Raw genomic sequence first — 12,308 nt, 5'->3', positions numbered from 1 at the left:
GCCTAATGCTGTAAATAGTCCAAGAAACCGCAGACCCAGCTTCTAGCTGGGGAACTTTAGCCATACATACTTGGCTGATAACCAGACTCTTCTTGTCAGCCTGAACCTTTATCCGACCGGATGCATGTATTAGGGATTGGTGCATCTGTTACCAAATAGACTTAAAGTCTTTTACCAATTCGTTCATGGCTTGTACCTCAGAGAATGCAGACAGAGTTTGCTGAGGAAAAGGGTGTCAACCATAGACAATGAAGAGCGGTGACTTGCCAGTGGAACTCAAGTCCAGGTAAAGTAGACTAGACCAGTTTCCTGACGGGCAAAAACAAAATGATGTAGATAGTTCCCCAGAACCTGGTTGACTCTTTCGACTTGCCCCTTGGTCTCAGGGTGATAGGCCGAAGAGAAGTCCTACTTGACCTGGAGCTGGGAACAAAGAGCAGTTCAAAACCTGGAAACAAACTGAGGTCCTCTGTCCGAGACAACATGTTTGGGAAGACCGTGCAAGCGGAAAACATGCTAGAAGAAGAGGCTAGCCAGACTAGGAGCAGAGGATAAACCGGGAAGAGATACGAAATGGGATATCTTGGAGAACCGATCCATAACCACCTAGATGACACCATAGTGTTAATCTGAGAGGGAGGAAGATCGGTAACAAAGTCCATGGCTATTTGTGTCCAAGGGTGGTCTGGAATGAGCAGAGCCACAAAGTCCTTGACTTCCTTGGATAAACTTGGCCACCAGAAGTGACAGGAGATCAGCTGCCCTGTCTTATGGGTTCCAGGATGGCCAGCGATCAAAGAAGAATTATCCCATTTCACAATTCTTCTTCGGAGCTCAGGGTGTATGTAGGTCTTCCCGACAATGGTGTAGTAACGCTGAGATAGTATATAGAGAAGGCTCAGGAACTCAGTGGTACTAACATAAGATAACACTTAAATGCACAATACACTGTAATTCAGAAGTATTGTAATGTATTATACAAGCATTTAAAGGGGGTTTGTGGGTAAATGAAAACAACTCAAGCCTCTGTCCCAGTCGCTAAACTCCCGTCTTTCCATGTCTTTCCCGTCTTTCCATGCCTCTATCATTGTGCAGCTTTTAGTGATCACATGTGAGCTTTGTGTTGCGCACAAATGATGGTTAGACCAACACCTGACCCTTTTCTTTTTGGAAGGTAAAATTCTGAAATGTGAAAAGACAGCAAGTTAGTGCTGGGGAGCAGAAAGATTGAGTATTCTGCTACCAAATCATCATGGCATATGAAGTGATAGCATGGTGATGAGCAAACAACGTTGCACTTTTTGTATTTACCTCCCAGGCCTCTTGCCATTTGGGTCTGGTTTATTGATAGTTTTCTGCTACTTGCACAACACTGGTCAGCGGGGAGACCCTCATGGAAAAAATCTAGGTCACATGACAGAGCCAGAAATGAATGTGCTACATACTGACTTGCCGGCTTGTTCCCCTGATTGTGCAGTCCGATTAAAAACGTTTCATGTCTCTGATAAATTAAAAGTTTTTTTGGTGACAGTGTCCATTTAAAAGCTAGGCTAGATTATATGTACAACAAATTATCAAAACTAAAAGGAAGAAAAAAACATTAGGCTATGTTCACACTACGTAAATTAATGGCCGTTTGTTTTCACCCGGCCGAACGTGTGCGCCTGAAACTACGGCCATAGAAATATGGCCATACGGTCTAGTAGAGAAACTACGGCCATTGTATAATTTTGCTTCCTAGCTTGTATCTGAGCGGGATGAAACAAGTCATTTATTTGGAATACTGCACCCAGCCCAATAAACCACACAGAAATTTTTTTATTTCAAAATCAAGTTTAATTTTGCAGAAATAAATATTCTGTGCGCGGCCGCATTGTCCTTTAATAGAGCACATCCATTAGATCAGTGCTCTATTACTCTGGTCTGCAGACCAGACACATAGATTGTCGAGCCGGGAACAGCGTCAGCTGTTATATTTAGGTTGTGTTGTTGTGGGTTTTATTGCTATGTTTTATTCTATTTAGACAATAAGTGTAATAAATAATGTTTATTATAAAGAAATTGTTGGTTGGTTTCAGTTAGTCACCGTATTTAGGCAGTGTAATAAGGAAGTCCAGAAAGGAAAATGTTAGGCATAATGAAGGTGTGTCTCAATATAATACAGTCTAGCTGTTACTACTCAGGTCACAGAGGGATGCAGGAGAGATACAGACAGTGAACCCAAAGCTCAGCCCCACCCACTGTCCCTGCCTACTTGCCACAATCTGCCCTAGGTGACAGTGAACAACTGGGCGGTCAGCAAAAGCAATAGTCAGCAATCCATGTCACAATGGTCGGGTAGCAAAAGTACAAAATCAGGATCCAAAAGACAGGCAATATGGTCAGGGGCAGGCAGCAAGCAGGGATGATCAGAAATACAAAGCAGAACAAACACAGAATAGCAAAGCCAGAAGCAGGCAGAGGGAAGCTCAATAACCAGCAATGAGTATACAGACTGGGGTTAGTTATATAGGAAGCCAGGATTCTGGTCCAGAACACAATTGGACCATCCCCCTGATCTCCAACCACAGGCACCTGACCACAAAACAGATCCACTGGCAGGAAAACCTGTCAGCCACAGAAAGAACCAAAACAAGATTAACCATGAAGTGGCCAGACAGAACTCAGCAGGTGAAGTCAGGTGTGTCCATGAAACCAAGTGAACAGACAAAATAAACCAGTTTTCAGACTAATGCAGAAACAGAACACAGAAACAGAACAAGTACAAGAAAATCAGCACCTTCTCGGCCGCACAGTGCGAGCCGAGGGGCACTTTAAGCTCCACAAAAATATAGCCCTGACACTAGCATTGGTGAGACTGTACTTTAGTGTCCTAGCACAGATGTGCCACTAAGTTTTTATTGCACCTGGGCAAAGTAACTCACTAAGGTTTTCACAGTGGGATGAAGTTCAAGATGAACTATGTGTTTTCCCCACTATGTGTCGTTGCTCTACTTACTGTGTTGTATTGAGCATAGCTGAAGGAAGTATTGGGTTAACTGCTGTTTGTCACATGTTTGTTTTCCCCCTATCACAGGTGCAGGTGTTTTCCTTCCTTTTTCTTTCCTATCATCTCTTTTCTTTTTTTGCACACACACAGCCCCACCAATCACTAGGAAGTTTAGTTTGGCCCCTATAAAAAAAGAGGTTAGTTCCTGGTGGTGGGATGGTGTCTTTTAGGTCAGTTCGTAGAGGGAGACACAAAAAAAGACACAAGGGGAGATTATCAAACTAATTGCGCCTGTTTTTAGTCTAATATATCTAGTTTGCACTCAAAATAAATCTAATATAAATTTATGAAGCTTTTTTTAGACAAGACTATCCAAATTAGATGCGACTTTTTGAATTAGATTTTGTTATTAATTAGATCGAAAGTGCGCCAGAATTCTTTTTTAGCTAAATTTATTAACTGCGCAATTTGTTAAAAAGTCGCATATATTGGCGCATCGCTACATCTGCTCCGGACCAGGTGAATTTATTAGACTAATTAAAAGATCATTATTTTTAAGACCCATTTACTATGCTATTAGATAATTGACATAAATTTGACTAAACACATTAGATTGGAAATTATGCCAAAACATCTTTGACAAAATCGTGTTTTTAGATTTGTTAGTAAGTCTCCCCCACAGTTCCTGCTGCAGTGAAACTTATTTCTTATGCCACTAACCACCACTAGCATGAAGTGCTAGACCCTCAGGAGGAAAGGACGTCCTCTGAGGATCACCTTGTTCACGACAGGGATACTCAGGCCCGCTTCTGCCATGAGGCGGAATGAGTATTCCGCCTCAGGCGGCAGATTTTGCGCCCCTGCAGGGGGCGGCAAGATTTTCCCCGCCGCTGTCATTTTAGCTAAGTTTAACTTAGCTAAAATGACAGCCACAGCACAGGCTCACCAGACCTCGCGAGTCGCGCTGCTCACGGTCACCACCGGCGTCTCCTCGTCGTACCGGCCATTCCGACGTCACCCGTCACGTGACCCGGCTTCCTTCTTCTGATTGGTTAAGTGCCTGCGCCATGGACGTCCGCCGCGGCGCTACTCAGCTGAGGTCACGAGACGTGTCCAGGAAGAAGAAGTGCAGTTCGGGTCTTCGTCTGCGGAGGAGAGGTTGCCGTGCGACTTGGTAAGTTCCTGGGGTGGGAAGGGGTTTGGATGGGTGGCGGGCGGCTTGCAGAGGTGCGGAGGTGCGGGGGTGGGTGCGGGGAATCTGTTAGTTTTTTCCGGGTTGGCAGTCTATTGTCATTATGAGGAGGTCTCTGCATTGAGGTGGTCAGGGCCTCTGCAGAGACCTCCTCATAATGACAATAGACTTAATGCTGCCAGGGCCTTTGTTTGCTGCTTTTTCACTTCTTTTTTTTTTTTTTTTTTTTTTTAACAGGTACAGACTGGACTACTTCGAAAGAAGATTTTTACATTTTTTATTTAATAAAAGGGTCAACGAGGTGTCTCTGGGGAGTTTTATTTCAATAAAGAGCTTTTTGAAATTGTTTTATTTTTTTTTTTTTACCTATTTTTGGCTTGGTAGTGGAAGCCATCTAATAGATGGCGTCCATTACTAAGCCAGGCTTAGCGTTAGCCAGTAAAAGGGCTAACACTAACTCCCCACGCTTATTACCCCGGTACCCACCACCACCAGGGGTACCGGGAAGAGCCAGATACCGTCAGGCCTGGAGCACCAGAAAATGGCGCTCCTGGACTGGGCGGCAGTAGGCTGGTGTTATTAGGTTGGCAGTGGCCAAAATAAATGGCCCCTGCCACCCTGATAGCGTCCGGCTGCTGTTGCTTGGTTTTGTATCTGGCTGGTTATGGAAAATGAGGGGGACCCCACGCATTTTTTTTTTCGATTTATTTATTTATTTAATAAAACATTCATGGGCCCCCTTATTTTCTATAACCAGTCAGATACAGAACCAAGCAACAGTAGCCTGACACTATCATGGTGACAATGGCCAAAATAAATGGCCCCTGCCACACTGATAGCGTCAGGTTGCTGCTGCTTGATTTTGTATCTGGCTGGTTATGGAAAATGAAGGGGACCCTATGTATTTTTATTTACTTATTTGATAAACTAATGCATGCTTTCGCCCCTTCAGTTTCCATAACCAGTCAGATACAGAACCAGCCAACAGCATCCTGACACTATCAGGGTAGCAGTGTCCAAACATAAATGGCCCCTGCCTACCTGATAGTGTCAGGCTGCTGCAGCTTGGTTGGTTATGGAAAATGAGGGGGACCCCACACATTTTATTTATTTAATAAACTAATGGATAGGGTCTCCCCTATTTTCCATAACCAGACAGATACAAAACCAAGCAGCAGCAGCCTGACACTATCAGAGGCAAGCGCCATTTATTTTAGTTATTGCCAGCCTAATAACGCCAGCCTGTTGCTGCCTAGTCCTGGATCATCATTTTCTGGCGTTCCAGGCCAGACAGTATCTGGTTCTTCCAAGTACCCCTGGTGACAGTAGGTACTAAAGGTAATAAGCATGGGGGTTAGTGTCAGCGCTTATAATAGCCAACACAAAGCCCTAGCTTACTAATGGATGCCATCTATTAGGCGGCTTCCACTACTAAGCCAAACATAAGTAAGAAGAAAAACAATTTAGCAAAGCTCTTTATTGAAATAAAATACCCCCAAGAACCCTTGTTGACCCTTTTTCATTAAAAGTAAGAATCTTCTATCTGAAGTAGTGCAGAATGAAAGTATTAAAAAATGTAAACAAAATAAAATGATACTTACCTGCCCTTGGTCCACCTTTATCAGTCCCTAAGGGTCCATTTACACAGAAAGATTATCTGACAGATTATCTGCCAAAGATTTGAAGCCAAAGCCAGGAATGGATTTGAAAAGAGGAAAAAAATCGCAAGCTTTCCTTTATTACATGTTCCCTGTTTATAGTCTGTTTCTGGCTTTGGCTTCAAATCTTTGTCAGATAATCTTTCTGTGTAAATGGACCCTAAGGGGTCATTTACACAGAAAGACTATCTGCCAAAGATTTGAAGCCAAAGCCAGAAACAGACTATAAGTAGAAGTCAGGTCATATAGGAAAACCTGAAATTTCTCCTCTTTTTAAATCCATTCCTGGCTTTGGCTTCAAATCTTTGGCAGATAATCTGTCAGATAATCTTTCTGTGTAAATGGACAAATGTGACGATTTGCAACACCAGTAGATTTTGCCAGACAATCCAGGCTGTGTGTCAAAATCTGGTGCCACCTTTTGCTCTTTGCTTGAGGCATTCAGCAGAAGTACAGCAAACCTCATAGAGCTGTGCCCTGTAGCCAGCGCAACGAATTTGCACTTGGTGAATATAACCATGTACCACATGGTTATATTCACTGCTGTGGTGTGGTTATGCATTTGGTATATTTACTGCTGATATATATATATATATATATATATATACACAGTGGTACCTTGGTTTAAGAGTAACTTGGTTTTAAGAGTGTTTTGGTGTAAGAGCTCCGCTTATTACGTCATATCTACGGTCAACAATGACACAAGAAAGACTTGTTGTTCTTGGGGGGGGGGGGGGGCGCCATTTAAATTTTCGCCTCAGGCAGCAGAAAAGCTAGAATCGGCCCTGGGGATACTCTCAACAAGACATAGGGCAGCATACCTGAGCTAGGTACTGACCTCAGTAGGACAAAGCTACAGTTCTCCTACGTATCATACTGTAACATACGATTATTCTGGGAAATCCTGTAAAGTTTGCTCAACCCAGCGCAGGAACCAGGGACCTCATACTAACCTAGCAGGAAGGGTATCTCGACCCTGTCCGCTATTCGTGATCTAATAACATTTATTATGCTCCTTCCAAAAATCCAAATACAAACAATATGTCCAAGCGTGTAAAAAAATTAGTCTCTTCTCAGGGTATGGACAGTGTCAGCGGCTTAGGTAGCACACAGGGTGGTGCCAATGAAAGACAGAGTCATGGGATTGGTGATCCTAAGAACACCAGCCAGGCTGGGATTGTTGACGGGGTCCTTCAAAGTTCAAGCTCCACCACAGGCAGTAGCCAATCCTGCTGCCGTCGCTCTGTGGAAAAGGAGGCAGCAGGGCAGCAGCAGACAGCTGCTATCTGCTATAGGCTGATCAGTGATCATCAAGCAATCACCCGGGCAGCCCCCCCCCCCCCCAGTACTCACCCGCTTGCTGCCGACACGTGTAATAGCGGCAGCAGTGAACGGGGAACAAGGACCAAACGAGCATTGAAGTTTTCTAGTTTATTATAAATGTATGCAGTGTACATGTAGACCCTACATATAAGCATTATAGACTAGAGTTTACACTATCACTAATCTATGTTTTACTACATACAGTCTATGCTTATCTGTACAGTCTACATGCACACTGCATACATCTATAATAACATCTATAGAAAACTTCTAGAGAGTTGGCCATTTCTGTCTCTCTATAAACATCCATACAACTACATTACATAATATACACTATATACATAATAGATGTGCACACACACACACACACAAATAGCCACACTACACAGACACACACACATCCACACTACACATACGCACACACAGATAGCCACACTACACACACACACACACACACAAATAACCACACTACACACACACAGATAGCCACACTACACAGACACACACACAGCCACACTACACACACACACACACACACACACACACACACAGATAGCCACACTACATAGACACAAACATGCAAACACACACACACACAGATAGCCACACTACATAGACACAACATGCAAACACACACACATGCAGTGTCCCAGAACAGGCCCTTTGGTCTGCTGTTCTATCCCCACACTTTTATTATAACTAGTTCTGTTCTGGAAAGCTATGGTTCACTGCAAACTGTGTGTGTTATGTCACCCCCTGCAGTATTCAGGTCTGCTATTTCATTAATTTCTTGTATGCATATTCAGTTATCAGTGCCTAAGGGTATTTTGTCGCCCCCAGTGTTCAGGTATGGTACTTCTCATGTATATTTCACTGTATATGCCTAGTTGTGTGATGATGCAATGGCTGGATGTCACGTGACTGCCCCTACTTCCATGGTAACTCCAATGGCCATCGAGCTTTGGCTGGGGAATACCATGTGACTTCCTGTTCTACCTCAGTCTATTCCCTACCACAGAGGGGATAGGTTCTGTGTGTGTTCTCTCTTCCCTGTCAGGGGAGAGATACGTCTGCTCTGCTGCTCCAGTTCCACAAGAAGTATTTCTGGCTGTGTGCTATTCTCAAGTCCTCAAGATTCTCATCTATTTTCAAGATCTGGGTGCCGTTCTTCAGTCATTCCTCTCATCATCTTCTCTGATCATCAACAGCAAGTATTCATCTCAGTCCCATTCCACCCAGCATCTCTTCCTCAGTACCACTACTACTCCTATCATTCAGCACGCTATTAGCACAGCCTATTGCAGCATCACCCATTACTCTGCCTTATACCCGGTTGCATCCGGAGAGACTGTTGCTACTAGTTACCACCGTTACAATAAATATACAACTACCGTTGCTTCTGAACCTTGGCATTGGTGTAATTATTGGTGCCCTGACTAAGGACAACGAAGAATAGCATGCCCAGCCTCCGCATGGTCAGGAGCCCGGTTCTCAGCTGTGTTACCCTCGTGCCAAAACCGTGACAATCCTCTACTCAGCAGCTGCTCCGGCTCCTGCCAGTAACTACACCTATCAGCGGAGTGGCCCCTAGGGGCTTTGGCATCGCACACACACACACAGATAGCCACACTATACACACACACAAATAGCCACACTACATAGACACAAACATGCAAACACACACACACAGATGACAAGGATACACAAATATACAGACACTCACACTAACCTACTTATGCACTTACTGGCACACTGACTATATGCAGGAAGCTCCAGGGCCTCCATTAGTCTCCATCTCCACCTTCTCTGCTGTGCAGCCTGCAGCCTCTCCCCCTTCTCCCCGGCACCGACAGCACAGAGCAGCAGGAGGGGGGAGACATGACTGCAGGAGGGATGGAGGGGGCCCTGCTGCTGCTTCTCTGTGCAGCTTTCTGCCTCTTCCTGATGCCACATGTGAGGGTTTGTTTACAGTGAGGACAGAGGGAGCCTCTAGTGACAGGCAGGAAGAGAGCCAATCCGGGAGCAGATTAGGACCGGTCCATACCACTTACAGTGCAGGGTGAGGGGGGCCGTGACTTTACAGTAGTGGAGAGAAAGAAGGGGCCCTGCTGCCGTTCTTTTATCCCTAGAGGACCATGGAAGGCAACTGAGGGCCCTTGATCTCCCGATCATAGCGAGAGGCTTAACTGGAGGCCAACCTTCAGCACAGGGCCCTTTAAAGGGGGGTGGGCCCACTGGGGGATCCCCTGGCTACCCGGTGGCCCAGTCCAAGCCTGGCAGGCAGTCTCAGGGAGAAAGGGAGATGAATTCATTGGAAGTGGAACTGTTGTGGCACAGGTGGGATATTTTTTGGCACAATTCACAAATTGCCTGTGATCAATGACAATTTTATAGTCCATTGCTTTCTATTGGACTATTAAAGGGGTAGTGCGGCGGTAAAGAATTATTCACAGAATAACACACATTACAAAGTTATACAACTTTGTAATGTATGTTATGTCTGTGAATGGCCCAGTTCCCCGTGTCCCACCACCCCCACCCGTGTACCCGGAAGTGTGGTGCACAGTGGCGTAACTATCAGGATCACAGCGGTCGCCGCTGCGACCTGGCCCGCCATGAGGGGGGCCCGCAAGGCCCCCCCTCGCCACTGCACTCTCTTGTGACACACAAGAGTTCTATGGTCCCCGACTGATGCACGGCTGCCGGGGGTGTCCCGTCCTATCCACGGCAGCGTGCGCATCAGTGAACTTTCTGTGCTGCCTGGGGCCCTGACTTCCGGCACAGGAAGCGCACGTCAGAGACGCTTCCTGTGCTGGAAGTCCCAGCCCCGGCGTACAGGGAATTTACTGATGCGCGGCGCTGCCGGGGATAGGACGGGACACCCCCGGCAGCCGTGCATCAGTCGGGGACCGGACCAGGAGGCGAGAGGTTCCACGTGGGAGCGGATGGCAGGTGAGTTTTTTTTTTTAGTTATCTGCTATGCACGGGGGGAGGAGAGGAGGGGGGTAATCTATAAGAAGGGAGGAGAGGGAAGCCATCTATAAGAAGGGAGGAGAGGGTAGCCATCTATAATTGGGAGAGGGGGGAGAGGGAAGCCATCTATAAGAAGGGGGAGAGGGAAGCCATTTATAAGAAGGGGGGAGAGGGGAGCCATCTATATTGTGGGGAGAGGGAAGCCCTCTATAAGAAGGGGGGAGAGGGGAGCCATCTATAATGGGGGGGGGAAGCCATCTATAATGGGGGAGGGGGGAGAGGGAAGCCATCTATAAGAAGGGGAGAGGGAAGCCATCTATAAGAAGTGGGGAGAGGGAAGCCATCTATAAGAAGAGAGGAGAGGGAAGCCATCTATAAGGGAGGGGGAGAGGGAAGCCATCTATAAGAGAGGGGGGAGAGGGAAGCCATCTTTAATGGGGGGGGGAGGGAGAGGGAAGCCATCTATAAGGGAGTGGGGAGAGGGAAGCCATCTATGGGGGAGTGGGGGGCCATCTGTAAGCAAGGGGGAAAGGGAGCCATCTATAAGGGCGGGGAGAGGGGAGCCATCTATAAGGGGGTATAAGTAAGGGGGAGAGGGCCTATAGGAGGCTACATAGAGGGGGGCATATACTATAAGGGGGATCACATAGTGTCAGCCTACCCATTAAATGAGGGCATAAAGGGGCCAATACAGATGTGCAGTTAGTAGCTCGGAGAAGTTCTCAAAATGGCCCAGGACAGACGGAGAAAAAAATGAAAACGACTCTGATCAGAGAAGACGCCCCTTTTGAGTCACCTGATATAACTGCACTATAATGTATATGGTGTACAGAGCCTGTGTAGGGCTGGGTCAGCCTCTATATGACTGGATGAGGTGATAGTGATCTGTGTACAGTGGATTATTCAGTAGCAGCGGTGGGGTTAGTCAGTATGTGGTGGTAATATTTGTTACTTTTATCTGGTATTGTGTTTTATTGGTCTCAGTATGGATTTGGTCAGTAACAATATGGTGGTGATGGTAGTGGGTGTGGTGTAGCGGTAATATTTCCTTCCTATATACTGGTAATATTGGTCTCAGTGTACAGGATTTGGTCAATAACAGTATGGCGGTAATATGTATGGTGATAAAATGTTCTCTTCCTATAGGCTGGTGTTATTGGTAATATCGGTCTTGGAGTATATTTATATACCAATAGCATCACTTGGTCGTGAAAGGGGGGGGGGGGCCCAAGTTGACCTCTCGCACCAGGGCCCAGGAGACATTAGCTACGCTCCTCTAGACGACCCGTGAAATAGGGCTTTTAGTAGCGAAATGGGGGGGGGGATAGGGGAACCAGACTTCAGACTTCAGAGGGCTCAGGCGACCCACCCCTGTCTAACCTTCTATGGGGGAATCTGTATCTGTGATCACGATCTGAATTATGAAATGTCCTTATTTTACACAGATCGGATTGTGGATCCGGGAAAAAACCAGAACATGTTAAAGGGGTAGTTCTGCGGTAAAGAATTATTCACAAAATAACACACTTATGTGTGTTATGTCTGTGAATGGCCCCCTTCCCCGTGTCCCACCACTCCCACCCGTGTATCCGGAAGTGTGGTGCGCTATACATTACCTGTCACGTGCCGACCCCCGTCTCCGATCTTCAGTCAGTGACGTCTTCTTCGGCCGGCCGGCGAACAGCTCCGACTGTTCCGAATGCCGGCCGCCCTCTGCAGCGTCATCTGATGCTCAGCCAATCGCGACTGAGCAGCTGATGACGCAGTCGGAGCTGTTCGCCGGCCGGCCGAAGAAGACGTCACTGACTGAAGATCGGAGACGGGGGGTCGGCACGTGACAGGTAATGTATAGCGCACCACACTTCCGGATACACGGGTGGGAGTGGTGGGACACGGGGAAGGGGGCCATTCACAGACATAACACACATAAGTGTGTTATTTTGTGAATAATTCTTTACCGCAGAACTACCCCTTTAACATGTTCTGTTTTTTTCCCGGATCCACAATCCGATCTGTGTAAAATAAGGACATTTCATAATTCAGATCGTGATCACAGATACAGATTCCCCCATAGAAGGTTAGACAGGGGTGGGTCGCCTGAGCCCTCTGAAGTCTGAAGTCTGGTTCCCCTATCCCCCCCCCCATTTCGCTACTAAAAGCCCTATTTCACGGG

The sequence above is a fragment of the Dendropsophus ebraccatus genome, chromosome 3 (assembly GCF_027789765.1).
Source record: "Dendropsophus ebraccatus isolate aDenEbr1 chromosome 3, aDenEbr1.pat, whole genome shotgun sequence".
NCBI classification, from domain to species: domain Eukaryota; kingdom Metazoa; phylum Chordata; class Amphibia; order Anura; family Hylidae; genus Dendropsophus; species Dendropsophus ebraccatus.
This window is presented reverse-complemented; position numbering follows the sequence as displayed.